This window comes from Protopterus annectens, chromosome 5.part1, assembly GCF_019279795.1.
Source record: "Protopterus annectens isolate FY-2018-M chromosome 5.part1, PAN1.0, whole genome shotgun sequence".
Classification (NCBI taxonomy): domain Eukaryota; kingdom Metazoa; phylum Chordata; order Ceratodontiformes; family Protopteridae; genus Protopterus; species Protopterus annectens.
Genome location: NC_056736.1, coordinates 436,697,306 through 436,717,749, shown reverse-complemented (window position 1 = coordinate 436,717,749; position 20,444 = coordinate 436,697,306). Strand labels below are relative to the sequence as shown.

At 40.0% G+C, this 20,444-nt stretch overlaps 1 protein-coding gene across 2 annotated transcripts in view; it reads left to right on the top strand.

The window, feature by feature from the left end:
* Positions 1–20,444, top strand: part of ILDR1 (immunoglobulin like domain containing receptor 1) — an 821,920-nt gene that overhangs the window by 572,698 nt on the left and 228,778 nt on the right. The window lies entirely within an intron of this gene.

The window sequence follows — 20,444 nt, the reverse complement described above, 5'->3', positions numbered from 1 at the left end:
TTTTTTTGTGGTTTATTGGTGTGTGGTGTGGAGTTGGCTTGGATTCACTTGTGTAGAGTTACCATATTTGTTTGTATGTAAAAGAGGATGAAAAAATATATGCTGCTACCAGCACATATTATTTCGTCCTGTTAGGGCTGAAGAACAAAAAAACTTTATTCTTGTAGGACTAAAACTAAAGACTTTTTTTTTTTGCTCCCCTCTTAGTCTGAAGTGCAAAAAAAGGGGGGGGGGGGGGGCTTTAGTCTTGTCTTTAATGCATTTCAGAAATAAAGACAAAATAAAGACAAGTAGCTCTGTGTTTGGGGATTTTTGACTGGCCCGTATGCTGGTATACAAGCCAATCAAAAATGCGCACAGCAGACCCTCTTCTGTTCATTGCGGAACATCAAGCAGTTCTGCATTGAACAGAGATCCGTTTTTTTGATTGGCTCATACGAGCCAATCAAAAAAAAAAAAAAAAAAAAACAAAGCTGAGGAAAGACTCCAAAATAGGGATGTCTGTTTTTTGAAAATTATGTGATTTGTCCGGGTTTTAAAACCCGGACAAATTGCAGAATTTTCAAAATCTGCCCGGACTGGAGCCCAAAAAAGAGGACGTGTCCGGGGAAACCCGGATGTATGGTAACCTTACACTTGTGCACATTTTTGTGTGAAATACAAATGGTGGATTGTTTATTTACAAGCCCTTATCATGAAAACCAGCTTGAAATAACTTAGAGTCATGAGTACTTTTGTGATGCTGTGACAGTTCTAAAATTCTAAGAACTGTTCAGGTTACTTCTTCATGTCTAAATGTAAATAATCATAATATTTTGATTCAAATGCTAGAAATGCCGCGGTGGTACAGCGGTAGCGTTGTTACCTCACAGCAAGAGGTTCTCCCGTTCGATTCTTGGCGTGGCTTGGGAGTGCCTTCTGTGTGGAGTCTGCATGTCCTCCTCGTGGTTGGGTAGCGTTCGAAAGACATGCGTGCGTAAATGGGCGTGCCTTCGTTGAAGGGTGGGCGTCGAGATGGCACCTCGGCGTTTCGTAAAAATCTACTGCCAATCATTAGCGGACCGGAGTTCCGCTGTGGCGACCCCTTACCGGGAAAAAGCCGAAAGATCAACAACAACATTTTGATACAAATGCTAAGATGTCAATGAAAACAAGTTAATAAGTAAAAGACAGTGAATTGCATTGTAAACCACTTGTCAGTTATTAAACAGTTCTGAATGCTTGCTACTGACAGTATACTTGACATGCAATAGCACCCAGAACAGTTATACCATGCTGTAAATAAAGTATAAAAATAGATGTTCTTCATTCCACATTGCTGCAGTCCTAACTATTGGGGGTAGTCCGCTGTCCAGTCGGCCCGAATACCAAAGTATATGGCTGACGTCGGTCAGGGCGCATTAGACTGACGTCAGTACGTCAGGGTACTAATGCGCATGACCGCCGTCATATCCTCAGTCTTTTTTTGCCGCATGGTCCGATGCAGAAGCAGTTTTGCGAGTGCAGGTTGGCGTTCTGAAATTTTCTGAAGTTGGAGTTTCAGACCGAATCAAAGTTGGCTAAGTACCCCGTTGGGGAACATTTTGGTTTTTTCTTGCCTCAGTATTTAACCGGATGTCAGAAAAAGTGAATAACTGTATTTCTTGTGGGAAACAGATACCTCATAGGGATTACCATACCTTGTGTATACCTTGTTTAGGGCCTGAGCACGACGTTGTTGGATGCCGCTCTTGTGCTAGATTTAACAAACGCACTATTAAGAGAAGGTTAGACTGTGCCAGGTTAGTGTTTGGGAAGCGTTGTAATTATAAAATGCCGTCGGATGCTCCGACGCCCGCTTCGTCCAAAAAGCGCAAGGACAAAACAGCGAAGCCTAGGGTTGATGAACCGGCAGTCCCGGACGTCGGTTCTTTAGAAGGCTCAGTGGAGCCAGAGGTTTTGCCAGGAGTTTCTTTGGAGTCTCAGGCAGAGACTTTACTGTTACAGGATGTGCCTTCTCAGGAGGTAGGCCAGGCTGAGGAGGCTTCTCAGGTAACTGTTCTTCCCTCTCTTCCCAAGGTAGTTAGAGCCTCTCCTTCTGTTTCCAAAACTTCTTTGAGAGGTAGGCCAAGTTTAGCTTCAGTGGGGGGCTTCTCCTAGCACTTCAGGTTCTGTGCCTAAGAAACATATGCTTAAAATGGCAGAAGATTTGATTACTATGATTAGAGGTTCTATGCCCCCTCCTGATAAGAGGCCTAGGGTGGAACCTGAGTTTGAGAGTTTTGAACAGTGTTCAGAGGCTTCTGAGTCTTCTGCGGAAGACTTGCAGGAGTATCCTCCTTATTCTGATTCTGATGTGGATGATTCCACTCCTACAGCTTCTCCTCCTGAGGATTTCTCATTTTCAGAGACTCTGCATTCCATGAGGGAGCACTTTAAATGGGAAGGCCAAGATTACTCTGATTCCAGGAAAAGGCTTAGGGAATTCTTGTTTTTACCCCAGCATAGGCCCTTAGCTATACCTCCTGTGTTGAATGTGGTGGAAGATGTTTTGCAGAGGCTTCCCTGTACCCTGATTGTTTGGCTCCTCGTCCTGTTAAACCTCGTAGGTACTAATGCGTGCCTGTAGCTGATAACTATCTTTTTATGAGTCCTAGGGCAGACCCGAAACTGTTTCTCAGGGACCTAAAGGTGTTAAGGCCTCTGTTGTTAAAAACCCTGTTCCCACTGATAAAGAGGCAAGGGCTTTGGATAGATGGGGAAAGAAAGTGTATACTTCTGCCACTTTAGCCATGAGGGCGTTGAATTGTCAGTTTCACATGCTAAAATATCAAAATTATCTCCTTTCACAATTGAAATCTAAGGTGGATGCTTTGGCGGAAGGTATTGAGTGTAAAGAGTTGCTGGATTTAGTTCATGTGTCTGAACAAGTGGGTAAGCATTCTTTGCAATGTGGTTTTGATGCTGTACAGGCCTCCTCGAGGGTGGCTGCCACTAGTTCTGTTCTTCGCAGGCATGCCTGGTTGAGGGATCAGAATTTAGCTGAGCATGTTAAGACAAGGATTTTGGATGCTCCTTTACAGTCTGATGTGTTGTTTGGTTCGCCTGTGGAAGCAGTTTTAAAGAAAATGGAGGACAAAGCTAAGTCTATGCAAACTGTTAAAGATTTTTGCAGGTGCAGCCACCAAGTTTAGTAGAAATTGGCCTACTAAGGGATGGACATATCCTGCTTATGATTCCCAGTCTAGGGGTAGGTCTAGACGTGGTAGGGGCAGAGCTCAAGGTTCTTTTAGGCCTAGAACAGGGAGTTCACCTGCTCAGACTTCTGGTGAGGGCAGGGGTCAGTCCTTTCGTAAACAGACCCAATGACCTGCCTTTTCAGCTGCCAGTAGATTCTCGTCTGGCAGCTCCTTTGGGAGGAAGACTGTCTCTTTTCAAAGAAAATTGGGATTTAATTATTCAAGACAGATGGGTGTTGGATATCATTCACCACGGTTACAGGTTTTATTTCCATACATTGCCCCCTTTCAAAGGCATGCCAGACGTTCCTCCTCCACAAAGGAAAGAGGCTCACAAGCAAATTTCTCTGTTACTCCAAATAGGGGCCATTCAGCCAGTCCCTGTATCAGAAAGGGGCCTAGGATTTTATTCTCGCCTGTTCCTAGTACCAAAGAAGGGGAACACGTGGAGACCGATTTTGGATTTATCTATCCTCAACACTTATCTGGACATTCCCAAGTTCAAGATGTTGACGTTACAACAGCTTTTACCTCTGCTGGGCAAAGATCACTGGATGGTAACTTTAGATCTCAAGGAAGCTTACCTTCATGTGCCTATACGACCAAGTTGCAGGAAGTATCTGCGTTTTCGAGCTGGGAATTCTCATTATCAGTTCTCTGCATTGCCCTTTGGCTTATCTACTGCGCCCAGAGTATTCACAAAGGTTCTGGCTCCAGTGATAGCTTACTTCAGGCTAAAAAGAATTCAAATCTATCCTTACTTGGACGACTGCCTGATTCTGGCTCAAGAAAAGGAAGACCTTCTACAGCATCTGGAATATGTTATAGCAGTGCTAAGATGCCTAGGGTATTCTGTGAACGAAATAAAGTCCAGTCTAGTACCCTCTCAAGACGTGTGCTTTCTGGGTGTGAGACTGAATACAGCAGCCCAGATGGCCTTTTTAACCCCAGACAAACAAAAGAGTCTATCCCTTTACTTCCATCAACTATCTCATCAGTCCGTGCTGACTGCAAGGACAGTCCTTCAAGCATTAGGGTTCATGGCATCTTGTATTCTGGTGCTTCCCAATGCCAAACTGCATATGAGGAAGCTGCAATGGTATCTCAAAAATGTATGGACACAGCACTGCCAGGATTTGGACACTGTCATTCAAATAATACCTTGCCTTCAAAAAGAATTTTTGTGGTGGGCTCAGGAATGTCACCTAAACAAGGGACTCTCTGTGACCCGGCCAGAGGCGAGTCAGATTTTAACGACAGATGCCTCGGACATTGCTTGGGGAGCTCATCTAAATGGAAAGTGGATACAAGACAAGTGGCCTGCCAGACTACAGCATCTACATATCAACATGAAGGAGATGTTAGCAGTCCAATTTGCATTAATTGCTTTCAAGGAGTTACTTCTTCCAGGGCAGGTGTTGATTCTAACAGACAACACAACTGTCATGTGGTACATCAACAAACAAGGGGGAACACATTCTTATCCTCTATGCAGGCAAGCAATGATTTTATGGGAGACTGCGCTCAGCTTGCAACTAACTCTTCAGGCAAGGTTTCTGCCGAGCACAGAACTCCTTAGCAGATGTGTTAAGCAGACAAATCATGGATCCCCACGAATGGAAACTGGATCTTCATGTATTTCAGAAATTGACAGTGTCATGGGGAACTCCAGACATAGATCTGTTCGCTTCTCCACTAAACCACCAGCTGCCAAAGTTTTGCACAAAGGGGTTTCATCACACAGCTTGGAAAGTGGATGCTCTGTCTTTCAGTTGGAAAAATCTTCATGTGTATGCCTTTCCACCTCTGCCTCTTCTTCCAAAGGTGCTCTTAAAGGTCAGACAAGACAAGCCAAGGATGATTTTAATAGCTCCAGATTGGCCTCGCAACACTGGTACCCACTACTAAGGAGTCTGGTAAGGAAGCCTCCATGGCCTTTACCTTTGATTCCACATCTGTTATCTCAGAAGGACGGTCATCTGCTCAATGTCAAGCTTCACTCTCTTCATCTAACAGCCTGGCATATTCTGTGTTGAAACACAGCAGGTCTCAACTTCCTCAACAAGTTTTAAATGTGATTATGGAAGCTAGAAGACCTAGTACAAGGAAAGTGTACGCAGAAAAATGGAAGAGATTTTTATTTTGGAGTACAGCAAAGAATTTGGAGATTTCTGAGCCTAATTTGAGTGTGGCTCTTCAATATCTTACTGAGTTATTGGACAAAGGTTTGTCCTTCTCTTCCATTAAGATTCATGCTGCAGCAATTTCAGCTCACTATGATTGTGACCCACCATTGTTTTCGCATCCTTTGTTCAAGCAGTTTCTTAGAGGGGCAAAGAATATAAGACCCCACGTAGAGCTCCTACTCCTGCTTGGGATCTCAATTTTGTGTTGGAAAAACTTACTCTACAACCTTTTGAGCCTGCGGCTACTGCTGAATTGAAATACTTGTCATGGAAGACTGCTTTTCTGTTGGCTATTACTTCTGCAAGAAGGGTGTCTGAGTTGCAGGCCCTTATGGCAGTAGAGCCCTTTTGATTTTCCATAAGGATAGGGTATGATTACGTACTAATCCTTCCTTTATGCCTAAGGTGGTTTCTAGTGTCGCTTTAAACCAAACTATTCATTTGCCTACTTTTATGCAGACCCCAAAATAAAGGGGAAAAGATTTTGCACACTTTAGATGTACACAGGCAATTGCGTTATTATTTAAGCAGGACTAAGGATTTTAGGCAGTCTCAGCAGTTGTTTGTTTCTTTTGCTTTGAGTTCACAGGGCAAGCCTGTGTCAAAACAAACTATTTCTAGGTGGATTGGGTTTTGCATTGCATTTTGTTATTCCCATCATGGCAAGGAGATTCCTGCTGGGATTAGGCCTCATTCCACTAGGGCTACGGCCACTTCAACAGCATTTCTAAGGGGGGTGGCAACTAAGGATATTTTGGAGGCAGCTACTTGGAGTTCAGTGCATACTTTCTCTAAGCATTATCACCTTCCTCTCTACTCTAAGTCTAGGGCTGGTTTTGCCACAGCTATTTTGCAAGGCATGTTGTCAGCTCCTGCTTCTTTATGATTTGCCAGCCTCCCTTACCTCTGCTTTGGGATTCTACCCAATAGTTAGGACTGCAGCAATGTGGAATGAAGAACATAGTACAGTTTTGTACCTACCATAAATGTAGATGTTCGAGGATCCACATTGCTGCAGTCCAATTTACCCTCCCTCCTTCCCCTCTGTGTTTAGGGGTGGTTGTGTAGGTGAGGTTATATGCTGATAATTTTGTATATATTGTACATATTTTTGGTGCAGGTATATTGGGCCTTGTCTTTTTAGGGTCTTCTGACATCTGGGGCAAGAAAAGACTGAGGATATGACGTCGGTCATGCGCATTAGTACCCTGACGTACTGACGTCAGTCTAATGCGCCCTGACCGACGTCAGCCATATACTTTGGTATTCGGGCCGACTGGACAGCGGACTACCCCCAATAGTTAGGACTGCAGCAATGTGGATCCTCGAACATCTACATTTATGGTAGGTACAAAACTGTACTTTTCTTACACACATTAAACTTATTAGAATGTTATCAAATAATTAGAGTAAAAGTCACACTTTTACAAGTTAAACCTGGATAACAAACTGTCTTTCTTTTAATGCAAGTTTATATGCAATGTCTCCTTTAAAAAATGACAGTCTGTTTTATATTAAACAACCCATACAAATAGTGCTTACTTAATCATTAAATGTTATTGCTTTAAACACAATAGCTTTTTAGGGGTTAGCACACTTTGAAATATTTTTTATTTTTTTTAGTGGTTTGGAAGGGTTTGGGGATTGATGTGTGGAGTGGAGATGTCTTAGATTCACTTGTGAATGTTTTTGTGTGAACTGTAGTTGATAAACTGTTCATTTGCAAGCCCTTGTCACGAGGACCAGCTTGAAGCAGCTTAATTAGAGTCATGAGCACTTTTGTGATGCTACAGGAGTTCTACAATTTTAAGAACTGTCTAGGTTACTTCTTCCTGTCTAAAAGTGAAACATAATATTTTGAAGTATATGCTAAGATGTCAATGAATACAAGTTAGATAATAAGGAATAAACAGTGAATTGCATTCTAAACTACTGTCAGTTATTATAGCAATAACCCACGCCTGGGTGTGGGTAATGCTAAATTTACCCATGGTTGGCGTGGTTTGGTCCCGAGGGCGAAGCCCGAGGGACCAAACAAAGCCAACCGTGGTAAAATTTAGCATTACCCACACCCAGGCGTGGGTTATTTCTATTATACCATGACATTATTTAAGAAAAGAAACTATTACTTTTCTTAAATAATGGCATAGTATAATGCCTGTTTACTGCCCTTCCGCAGATGTCTGACATCGCGGCAGTTCTGATGTACTGCGGCGCCTGCGCAGTACATCAGAGTTGTGGCAAAAGCAACGGAGAAAGCAAGATCTCCGTTGCTTTTTATGTCTTGCTATGTTAAATGAGTTTAACATAGCGAGACAGTTTTAAAATAAGCAACGGACATCTCCGTTGCTTATTTTAACTGTCTCGCTATGTTAAACTCATTTAACATAGCGAGACTAAAAAAGCAACGGAGATCTTGCTTTCTCCGTTAACACTGTTCGCTATGTTAAATGGGTTTAACATGGCGAGACAGCTTTAAAATAAGCAACGGAGATCTCCGCTGCTTATTTTAAAGGTCTCGCTATGTTAAACCCATTTAACATAGCGAGACAGTGTTTTAAAACGAGTTATACTAATGGAAAAAGTCCGGCGACGGACCTTTTCCATTAGTATAACTTCGATTATAACGGCACGCTGGCCAATCAGCGTGCACGTTTTGGGGGGGTCATGGTATAATAAATAGTTCTAAATCCTTGCTGTATACCAAAAGGATAGTTTGATTCATAAAAGGGAAGATTTTTCAAATGTTTGTTCAGATAGTATTAGACATAATATTTAAGGAAAAAACAGGACTGATTCTAACAGTATTACTAGATAAGAGTATCAAATATAGAAGAGTAAATATAAATGTTTGGTACTTGTGTATTATTGCATCCAGATTTATAACGTTGTGTAATTCCCAGAAATAGAGCCACAACTTACTTACTTTCCGTGAACTAAACCAAAACTGCTGTTTATTTTACCATTACTTACTGTGCATGACAGCAAACGTTTTACACCATTGAAAAAATTATGAATTACACGACATTACAAAGGTGGCAGCAATATGCCTCCTAAAGCAAGAGTTGTGAAGCACTTCTGATTATGGAGTATTATATTACATGTCTGCTGCAAGCAATCGGTAACAGTCATATTACTTTTATTCAAATAATATCGTCTGTGTTTCCAGCAGGAATGCCATGACCCTGTTCTTCTTGACACATTATGCTCACAAGTTTGAGATCTGTTTCAGGTTCACAGAACCCAGACCTCGACATTTCATGCTAACATATCCACACCGACTTCCTCGCAAGCTGTTTGCAATTAAACAATGCAATTGAGGGTTATCACCCCCATAAATACAACTCCGGCTTACTTAAAAAATTGATAGACTTTGTTATTGGGATTCTTCTGTTCTCCTGTATCCATTTTAATTTTCCTTGACAGCTTGGTGAAGCTTTTCTCCTCGGTTCTCCGCTGAAAAAGGCTCTGTGCCCACTCGAACTAAGCCGGTTAACAAATGTCAACTTAAAATAATCACAAATTACTTCCCATGAACTTATCATGGGTAACAGTATCCTACTGCTGATTTCAGGCAAAGGAAAAATTGATGTCACACCCTTTTTCGAAACAGGAGCAATCAGTGCTTACATATTCCATTTTGCAGTACAATAGCAGCCATGACAATTACATTGTGCGGCTGTAATGCACACAAATCATGAAGAGGATTTTCAAATTATTTTCTCTTCCTGAAGCTAAGGCAAACTTCTTCATCTGCAATAAAGACTTTGAATAACACCGTAGACTTTCTCATGCCCTCGTTTCACTTGCAGTTTCCGAATTTCGCACCTGCAAAAATCTGGTTGCGATAATAAGTAAGTACCAAATGTTCTATTACATGACACTACACTCTACACTAGGATTATAGCTAAAATATAAAACTTAGGAATATAGTAATAGTATAAGACCTAGTATACAAACAGAAAGAGATCAGAATAAGTAAATTTTTATATAGTTAAAGAATATAAATATAGCTGCAAGGGGAGGATAGCATAGTGGTCAAGGTATTCACCTTATAGGCACAAGGTTGCAGGGTTTAATTATCACATGGGGTAATTAACTTTTCTTATTCATAATAACTCACTGACGGGCTTTTTTAAGATGATGCATACTTAAAAATGAGACACATTAATATGAATCAGAAGCATGAGCTAAGCATATACTATGTTTAAACTTCTAAAAAGTAAAAAAATGAACAAAAATGGCTACTTAATATACTCACAAATTGTAGAACACGTGCAAAAGCTCTCTGGGTTAAAAGCTTCACTATTTCAGTTTAAAATCTTATAAACTCACTTTTGAAGCTGTTCTAAGGTCTTTTGAAGCCAGCTCAAGCTTCTAAATGCTCCAAAAGACTCTTTCTTCATGAATAAATGTTTATGATGAAAAGCCGGATGTAAACTGCGACCTTTGAACTCCAAACAGCATGTGCAACACAGGAAAATGAAACTAAAAAGAAATGGCCATAGAACTTATTTATGAAAATATAATGCATTTTATTACACATGAAGAGCACGTCAGCTTATTTTATAAAGAATTGTCTAATATTTGTTTTTCTTTCAGTGAAATGTTTTATATTAATGTTCATGGATGAACAAAGAGGGAATGACTAGAGTGTTACACAGGAATACATACCCTGTTTAATAATAAGCAGATCATTTAAATATATATTAATCTGTAATGGCATAGCTCTTAACTAATCAGGAACAAATCTCAACACAATCAGGGACAAATCCAGAAATAATCTGGGCAATCAGGGACACTTTTAAAATAGTAGCACTACTAATTTCAGAGACTTGAAAGAATAAGAGAATGGAAATTAATGTACAGTTTCTGAAGTAAAAGAAATCTATAACTTTAAATGTTATCATTATTTATTAAGTACATTTCACCACTTTTGTCCAAAAGTCTCCAGTTACAGAAGGGATTAAGTGGGAGAGAGCTAAAATTTGAGTCAAAATCAGGGACAGTTGAGACGCATGTGTAATGGTACATAGTATTTTACTTAAAAGCACCATAATTATTGTTGAAATTGTTATAATTGCATATATCCCAACAAATCACTGGAACCACCACGATAGTTAAAAGTTTTTATTATTTTAAAACAGAACGAGCGCTTTCACGCACCTAACAAGTGCGCTTCATCAGGTTACAATGAACAGAAGAAATATTCCAGTTTATATACAAACATTCACGCCCTAATTAATAAGCCTTTTTGGCGGGTCAATCAAGTCCAATCTATCAATTTAGAGAGGACAAATATATTATATACATCCTAACAAATTACTTCAAAGTTAAAAATATAATAAAACATCATCATACCGCTCATCATATAAAAATAGTATAAAAACTATCGATAGAGATCATATGGTATGTTTCATGACAAACTATCCTACTGTGAAGCAGTTAAACAAATATTAACCTCCATTCATGAACACTCATATAGAGTGTCAGTAAGGTAGCATAGCTTACCTACTTAGCAGCATTTCATACATAGTCATAAAAACTCTAAATCATCTATTTCTCAGATAGGAACCTATAACATGTTCATAGTTAAACAAAATCAACACATTATTACCAGCTTCTAGACTCAAAATCTCGGAACACAATATAGAAAATACAATATATATCATATAAAATATATACATATACTTTACCCCTCACCTACATATGAACAAATCTATAGTTAGCTAGTATCAAAAAAACAAGCAGAATGAAATGGGGACAGAGGGAGGAAAAGGAAGAAAAAGGGGGGGGGGGGAAGTGAAAGAAAAAGAAATGGATATAGTATCCAGTGAAAAAAGAGAGTGGAACGATAAGATGAGGGAACAGGAAGGGAAGGGAGAGGGATAGAGAGAGGAAAAAGTGGGATGGGGGGGAGGGGAAAGGGAGGAAAAAGGGGAGGGAAGGAGGGACAAGGAAAGAAGGTATCAGGAAAACAGGAAGAATGAAAAAAATAGAAAGAATAGACAAGAAATATAAAAAAAATGACGTGTATGAATATATATAATTGCATATATATTAAAGCAGACATTTAGAATGTATGCATAAATAAGCATTTTCCTTTTCAGCTTAATTTATTTATTTATTTTTACTTATTTCTGTTGGAAACTCCTGGTGTTCTGGCTGAAGTGCGAGTCTCAAACAATCTGGAAATATATCACAGATTGATAAGTATATTTCTTGATAAACAAGAACCAGGACTGGCTGTTCAGGCTAAAAAACACACACTTTTATTATGTTAGCGCTTTCGGAAAATCCAGTGACTTTCCTTCCTCAGACAACAGCATATACTTGCCAACATCCATATATAGCAAGCCTTAATACCTAAATTAAACAAAACAATCAAGCAATTAATAACCATCAAGTAATTCCTTAAAGGTAAACAGGTAAAAATTATTATTACCGTAATTATTGCAAGTTAGTAACTTAGGAATAAAACACAACCCATATAGCAAAACGTTGTGAAAACACAACCATTAATGCTATCATGAAGTTAAAATAAAACTTAAAATACACTAAAGACTCCAACACTTACAAGTCTGCTGAAGAAGCAGAAAATGAATAAAAATGTAAAAGATAGCCTAAGCTAAACAATTTAAAAACTGGGCAAAAGTTATATATAAAATGTATAAAGCAACTTCATGCATATTTATTTCTCTGCCTTTTTAAAGCCAGCTTTTTAAGGCAACATTTAATGGACACGGTCTCATTGAGACCAGGCATTAAATAAGATGCAGTCAAAATCTGCCATCTCAATTCTTCAATTTCAAGGTCAATCTGCCAAGGGCCACCCCTGTCATCCTTATCAATCTGAGTAAGAACTGAAAACTTAAAAGAATGGCCAGGATGAACATTAATGTGCCTAACTAGAGCATTCGTAAGGTCACATTTTGTAATCGCGTAATAGTGCTCGTATATGCGTTGTTTAAGCTTTCGCTCGGTTTTGCCGATGTAAAAGGCATTACAATCCTGGCATAGAGCACAATAAACTATTCGCGTTGAGTCACAAGAAAAGTGACCTAGAATTTTAAACTGGACCCCCCTAATATTGACCTGATGGGCTAAATTCAAATGCTTACATTGATGACAACACCCACACCTTACCATTCCTTTGGTTCTGCAACTCTTACTTTTGTTAGTATAATGCAGTAAAGATTTCAAATTCAGCCCACGTCTAAAGGTAATAGTGGGTTGATCTCCTAAAATCTTAGCTAAAAGAGGGTCTTCCATTAGTAGAACCCAATTTTTTGCTAAAGTAGCCCTAATAAAGGAGTGGACAAGGTTATAGGTACAAAAAAACCTAATAGGATTTTTGTTTTTATTTTTGTTTCCCAAATCCTCAAATGGGCAAATTAATTCATCCAGTTCGGACCCTTCAAATGAAGCGGCTACCAGTAGGGGTTTATAAAACCCACTTTGTCGTTTATTAATAACCTCCATCTCCAAAGATTGAACAAGTGACAAGGGGTATCCCCTCTTAATAAACATTCCTTCCAGCAATTTACATTCGTCTAAGAAATCAGCTTCCTCAGAAACCATCCTAGCAGCCCTAACAAGCTGCCCCTTCACGACCCCCCTCTTTTGGTGGTAAGGATGACAACTTGAAAAGTGGAGAAAGGCATTGGAGTAGGTGGGTTTCCTAAAAATATGACTTTTAAACTTTTTATTGACATGATCCTTTTGGATACAAATGTCAAGGAAGCTGATAGAATCCAGTCCAATACTGTACGTAAATTCTAAAAAGTCAGTTAAGCTAGAAATAGACAAAATAAAGTCCTCAATAGCATCATGTGATCCCTTCCAAAGAAAAAACATGTCGTCCTGGTACCTAGTGTACCAGGCGACATTTTGCTTAAAAAGGGGGTCTTCAAATAACTTGGTGGTCTCCCATTGGGCCATAATACAATTGGCAAAACTGCCACCACAAGGGGACCCCATTGCTACCCCAGATTTCTGAACAAAAAATTCCCCTTCAAAAATCATAAAGTTGTTAGTGAGAACCAATTTGAGAAGTGTTTCGACAACATAAATGGTGTTGTTAACATTTCTAGCATACAGGGAATCCCTAACCCACTCCAAGCCTAGGTTGTGAGGGATCACCGTATAGAGGTCCCTCACATCAACAGTCAGAAAGATGTAATCATCTCTAAACTGGAAATTACTAAAAGCTCTTAAAAAGCCCCACGAATCTTTACAAATTTGGCCTTCTTTTTCAATCAGGGGCTTGAGAATACTGTCTATGTACTTGGCACATCCATACATGATAGACCCTCGCCCATCTACAATTGGTCTAAAAGGGGGGTCGGAGAGGTGCTTGTGGATCTTAGGAATCCCAAAAAAGGAGGCTACTCTAGGAGCTGGCATGGAAAGAAATGCAAATAAATCAACATCGATAGCCGCTTCAATAAACAAGTCATCCAAGACCTGTTTGATTTTGACATATGCTATGTTCAGTTCATTACGGCTAATCCGTTGGTAGGCCGGGTTTTCTAAATGTGATAGCATAGATGAAACATAGGTGTTATGATCCATGCAAACTTACCCACCCCCTTTATCCGGCTTCATCATTCTTATTTTACAATCCCTTAGAAGCCTGATAAAGTCCCGTTCATTATCATTTATATTGTACCCTCCTTTCTTAGTTCTAACCCCTTCTTGACAGAAGGTGCGGAAGTCCAATTCGCAAATTTTTTCATATGCTAAAAGAGCCGGGTGCAGGGGAGGGTTGCAAGTACTGGAAACCCGTAAAACCTCCTGAACTGATGAATTAACTCCCAAAAGGGAAGTAAGATTCAGCTTCCGAACAAACATCTTAAAGTCTATAATTATGTTAACCAAATTTAAACCAGAGTCCGGGACAAAAGTTAGTCCTAAAGAAAAAAAGTCAATCATCTCCTTTGGAAACACAAAATCCGTGTAATTGTACAAAAATAAGTCACTGGTCTCATTAACCTGAACAGTTGGATCCAGGTAATTCTGTTGAACTACCTCCTCCTCTGGTTCTTCCGTTTCCGAGACCGCCCCTGCTGGTTCGTGTTCCTCGGTTGATTGACCCGTTGAGTCTCCTGACCCCGAAAACCCTGTTGGAACGTGCTAGGGGTAGCAAACCCCTCATGCTGTTCTGGCCCAACATTAGAGGCATTATTGTGGCCACGACTGGCATTAGGGCCATTGTTATGACCACCCACGCCATTATTCACGCCATTATTCATCTGATGGTTATTGAGATTACTCTTTATTCTTTCACTCCGTCTTGGGCCTTGATCATGACCCTGAAAGTTATTACTTTCTCCTTGAGATTCTGCCCCATCAGAGCCTTCATCACTGTTATGAAAAGTTCTATTCTGATGAACAAGGTTCACAAATGGGGGAGGGGGGTAAGCAGTTTTAGAATTGAATTGGTGAATGTCCCTAGTGATTTTCTTTTTCTTCCCCACTGCTAGTTTGCAAATAGTAGCATCAATGCTATTAAAGATTCTCAAATATTCAAATTTGTACCGGGGGAAATCACAATGACTAAGAATAGCATGTTCCATAACCTCTAATTCCTTAATGAAGTTAGCCACTTAGGTTTTATATTCTTTGATTAACAATCTCATGAACTCAAAAGCCTGTGCATTAAATAAATTAATCAGTTCAATATGAAAATCTGACTGGTTGACAAGCCCCACTGGGTACCTCCATTGACTCAAACCCTTAGGCACAATCAGTTTATTCAAACACTCTTCCAAATAAGAAATCTCAAGCTGTAGCTTCCTACAGCGAAACAATGAATAGTCAAATGTGTTTATGGTACCTGTTAAAGAAGTGTCCTGATCTCTTTGGGGAGAGCGTGTCACTCCTCTGTTGTCATCAGCAAAAAAGTCGTGATTATTTAAAAACCTTCCCAGGTTAGGAGCAACACCACTGATACCATCCGTTGGAAATCCTACAGCACTCGCATCCTGCACTCTAGGCACTAAACCACCATCATGTAAGCATTTGAATTTAGCCCATCAGGTCAATATTAGGGGGGGTCCAGTTTAAAATTCTAGGTCACTTTTCTTGTGACTCAACGTGAATAGTTTATTGTGCTCTATGCCAGGATTGTAATGCCTTTTACATCGGCAAAACTGAGCGAAAGCTTAAACAACGCATATACGAGCACTATTATGCGATTACAAAATGTGACCTTACGAATGCTCTAGCTAGGCACATTAATGTTCATCCTGGCCATTCTTTTAAGTTTTCAGTTCTTACTCAGATTGATAAGGATGATAGGGGTGGCCCTTGGCAGATTGACCTTGAAATTGAAGAATTGAGATGGCAGATTTTGACTGCATCTTATTTAATGCCTGGTCTCAATGAGACCGTGTCCATTAAATGTTGCCTTAAAAAGCTGGCTTTAAAAAGGTAGAGAAATAAATATGCATGAAGTTGCTTTATACATTTTATATATAACTTTTGCCCAGTTTTTAAATTGTTTAGCTTAGGCTATCTTTTACATTTTTATTCATTTTCTGCTTGGTCAGCAGACTTGTAAGTGTTGGAGTCCTTAGTGTATTTTAAGTTTTATTTTAACTTCATGATAGCATTAATGGTTGTGTTTTCACAACGTTTTGCTATATGGGTTGTGTTTTATTCCTAAGTTACTAACTTGCAATAATTATGGTAATAATCATTTTTACCTGTTTACCTTTAAGGAATTACTTGATGGTTATTAATTGCTTGATTGTTTTGTTTAATTTAGGTATTAAGGCTTGCTATATATGGATGTTGGCAAGTATATACTGTTGTCTGAGGAAGGAAAGTCACTGGATTTTCCGAAAGCACTAACGTAATAAAAGTGTGTGTTTTTTAGCTTGAACAGCCAGTCCTGGTTCTTGTTTATCTAGTTTGTCTTTTTTTTGTGCCTTTGTTTGCTTTTAAGTATATTTCTTGGCATTTTAACCTTTCAGAGTTCTGCATTGTTTTAATTTTGCCTGCCTGAATTATTTTATATATTTTCTGGCATTGTTTTCTGTTTCTCATCTGTCCTGAAACTGCTTCCCCCCGCTATTCCTGTGGTGCAGTTTATAAAACTGGCCTAACAGCTTTTGTGTTATCTGACTGCTTTAAGCATTCCTGATTTAAAAATAGTTTCTGTTTGTAAATTCCTGCACACACTCTTGGAAACTCCTGGTGTTCTGGCTGAAGTGTGATTCTCAATCAATCTGGAAATATATCGCTGATTGCTAAGTATATTTCTTGGCATTTCTTTCGAGTTCTGCAATATCTTAACCTGACTAAACTATTTTTTTGCCTGACTGAATTATTTTATATATTTTCTGGCATTGTTTTCTGTTTCTCATCTGTCCTGAAACTGTTTCCCCTCCCTCCTACCATATTCTTGTCGTGGTGTTATAGTGGGTGGCTTTGCAGTTGCCCGTCCCTACTGTAAATTTGATCTGGGACATCCCTCCCAGTCTGGTGTTCAGTCTACTTAATACAGAGAGAACATTTGAGAAGACCAACCCACTTAGGTTCTTAACCTTGAATTTTTCTTCTCCTTCCTCTCTCCTTACACTTTACTAAAAATTGTACTTTATTTTGTTTTTGCCTCTTCTTAAAAGTACTCAATTGTATTTATTCTGCTTTCTGAAGTTGGTACTCCTTGTTTGCTGTAGCAGAGACTAAATTCAGGCATGCTGAATCTAGCTTTGTTTGTATAACTTGAGCACTAATCCAGGCCATCTTTTTTGGAGAAGGTTCCCCTGCACCCTATTGGCAGGAGTGTGCAGTTAGAACTTGTCTGATTGGAAAACTGCTTTTGAAAGGGCTCAGTTTTGAGCTTTTTTACTGGTTAATTGGATAATTTGTTTAAATCAGTTTCCTCGTTTTCTATTGTTATATAAAAAATTACACTTTATTCATCTGTTTTTACTGTAATTGTGTTTCTTCCTATTTTTTTTTTTTTTGGCTTTTGCTGCTTGTTCTTAAAAGTACTAAATTGCATTTATTATGCTGCATTTATTACTACTTGTTAGTAGCCTGATTAAATTGTAACTGTTATTCTAAGCCTTAGGTTGAAGCACTTAGTCTTCAGACCAGTTGTTTTACATCAAGAAGGTTTGTGGTCTGCACTGTGTGGCAGGACAGGTAGCTTACATCCTTCCAAGTTGGGAGTGTCTGTTATTCTAAAAGTGTATTATGTCTGGTTTAAGCACTTGGGCTTCGGGCCAGTTATTTTACATTAAGAAGGTGTGGTCTGCACTCCTGTGGGAGGAGAGGGCAGATTCTGCCCTTCTGAGCTGGGAGTTTCTGGTTAAAGGCTTATTGTGCCTGCTTATTTGACCTGTTTCTTTCCAAAATTGGTACACCTTGTTTGCTGTAGCATAGACTAAATTCAGACCTACTGAATCTAGCTTTGTTTGTATAACTTGAGCACTAATCCAGACCATCTTTTTTGGAGAAGGTTCCCCTGCACCCTAGTGGCAGGCGTATGCAGTTAGAACTTGTCTGACTGAAGATTGCTGGAACGGGGCTCGGTTTTTAGCTTTTTATTAGTTAATTTGTTTAAATCAGTTTGCTCATTTGCTACTGTTACATTAAAAAAATACACGTTATGCATCGCTGCCTAGCCTAGGGTTAAACTATTCCTGGCGCCATAAAGTCTGCTCTTCAAATTTTCCCTTAGAACTAGTCAGTTTTTAGTTCTAGCATTGAAATCTGTTACTTTGAGCTCAGCAATTGTTCAGAACTCGTAAGCACTAAATAAGCTACAAATTACTACAGCACTCAACTTTCCTCACTTGTCTAGAGGAAAACAGTTTCTAGTACTTAATAAATAAGCACCTATCCAGGCATGTCTAAGGGTCAGTTCCCAGTGTTTTCTGCTGTCTACCTGATGAATCTGGGCATCTTGGGGCAATGCAGCAATTGCCTCATGTACACAGAAAACCCTTTCCTCCTACCACCCAACACTACAACCTGTGAGAGATGCACTTATATAGCCAAACTGGAAGCAAAGCTCTCTTCACCCAAGACTGGACTAGACAGTCAAGGGGTGAAGGTAAACACTTGCACCACACGACAGTCATGACATAGTCCCTCAAAACCTACACCACCAAAACACACACACACACAAACACAAAACACATACATACATTTATGGAGGCTCTCAATAAAAATCTGCTCAAGCAACAGAGACCTCTAAAGCAGAAACGCAAGTAACCTCCACCCCCAACACAACCCAAATGACACATAGTCCACATACCCTGTGTGCCACTCAACCACAGCCCATAAGACATAACAATGTACCCAACACTCTAATCATAGGTGACTCTATAGTCAGGCACACTGATGTTCCACTCACCAGGCTAAACAAGGAGAAAGTTGCTGTCAGCTGCCTGTCGAGTGCCGGGATCCGCCACATAATGCACGCACTCAGGGAACTCCACAACAAGTGTCATTGTCCATGTTGGTGTGAATGACCTGAGACGTGCCTCCCTGGACTACATGAAAAGAGACATGGAAGAGCTCTCAGATCTTGTGTCCCAGGCAGGTATGACCCTAGCCCTGAGTAGCATCCTGCCATCACCCAGAATGATACCACAGTACAAGGACAAAATGATTGACTTCAACAATTGGCTAAGCTTCTGGTGTCATTCTAAGGGGATCCATTATCTGTCTGCCTGGGATGACATGATCGACAGACCACGATGCTTTGCCACAGATGGCCTGCACCTGTCGCCCTTGGGATTCGGGATACTGGCTAAGACTCTTGCCACCCCTATAGTGCCTTTTTTAGGCAAGGTTCAGATGACAAATTCACCCACCGTAACAGGTACAAGCAAGCAAAATTGGAGGGTAATGCTACTCAATGATAAAAGTCTAAACCTCAAAATACATTCACTCAAGGCACTCCTTAAAATGGAGGACATCGACATCTGTGCAGAGACAGAGACCTGGTTCAAGGCTCCAGAGAGCACCCCTGCATTACCAGGCTATAATTCAAACCACACCTTAAGGCCACCTAACCTGGACCAAAACACTAAAGGCGGAGGTGTGTCCATATTCATTATGGATATCCACACCTCCAGGCTAGTTGCTCAGCATAATGCATCCGAGGTTATCCAAGTGCAACTAACTCTGGGCAACACCGCAATCCAAATTGTAACTTGCTACAGATCCCCCACCATGCCCCAGAATTCCCACTCCTCATTTCTTGATATACTGGAAAATATTAGGGTACAACCGAACACCTTAATAATGGGCGATTTCAACTACCCCACCATTAACTGGGAAAACTACTCATGTACCAACCCTTTTACTCAACGTTTTCTGGAATTCATAAATTCCAATGCCTCGGATCAACTTATCCACACCCCCACCAGGGGCAGCAATATCCTAGACCTGGTCATTACCAACATGGGTGACTGGTGTTCCACACCAGAGGTCAATTCCTCGTTGGCCAGATCCGACCACAGGCTAATCACCCTAGACATCCACATCCCGCCCCCACCCCCCCATTAGTGAAACCACCATAAAAAATGTCTCCGAATCCAACTTCACGCTTAAGACAAAAGTAGCAAACTTCACGACACCCATGCAGATGGACAATAGAGGTACGACTGCTGAATCCTACATAAATGCATTTTATAAGCACTTGCACAAGTGCATGGATCGTGCTGTCCCTAACAGAACCAAGATGCTATCCTCCAAAAAAAGGAAGTCAATCTGGTGGACCTCTGCCATAAACAAATACGACAACTGAAGAAAGAAACTGTTGCAAAAAAAGAGTAAAATCCTATGACTGGAGGAACTCCCTGGCCAGCCTCAGTAAGATGCTGAGATCCCTCATAAAATCCTCCAAAGCTAGTTATGAAAACAAAATTGCCTCTGATTCTAAAAGCAACCACAAAGAATTCTATAGCTATGTCAAGAATCTCAATGGCACACTCAGACCTGCTCTGAGTTACAGCAAAATGGCACTAAATATACAGAACCAACTGATATTGCAAACATCCTGGCAGATGGG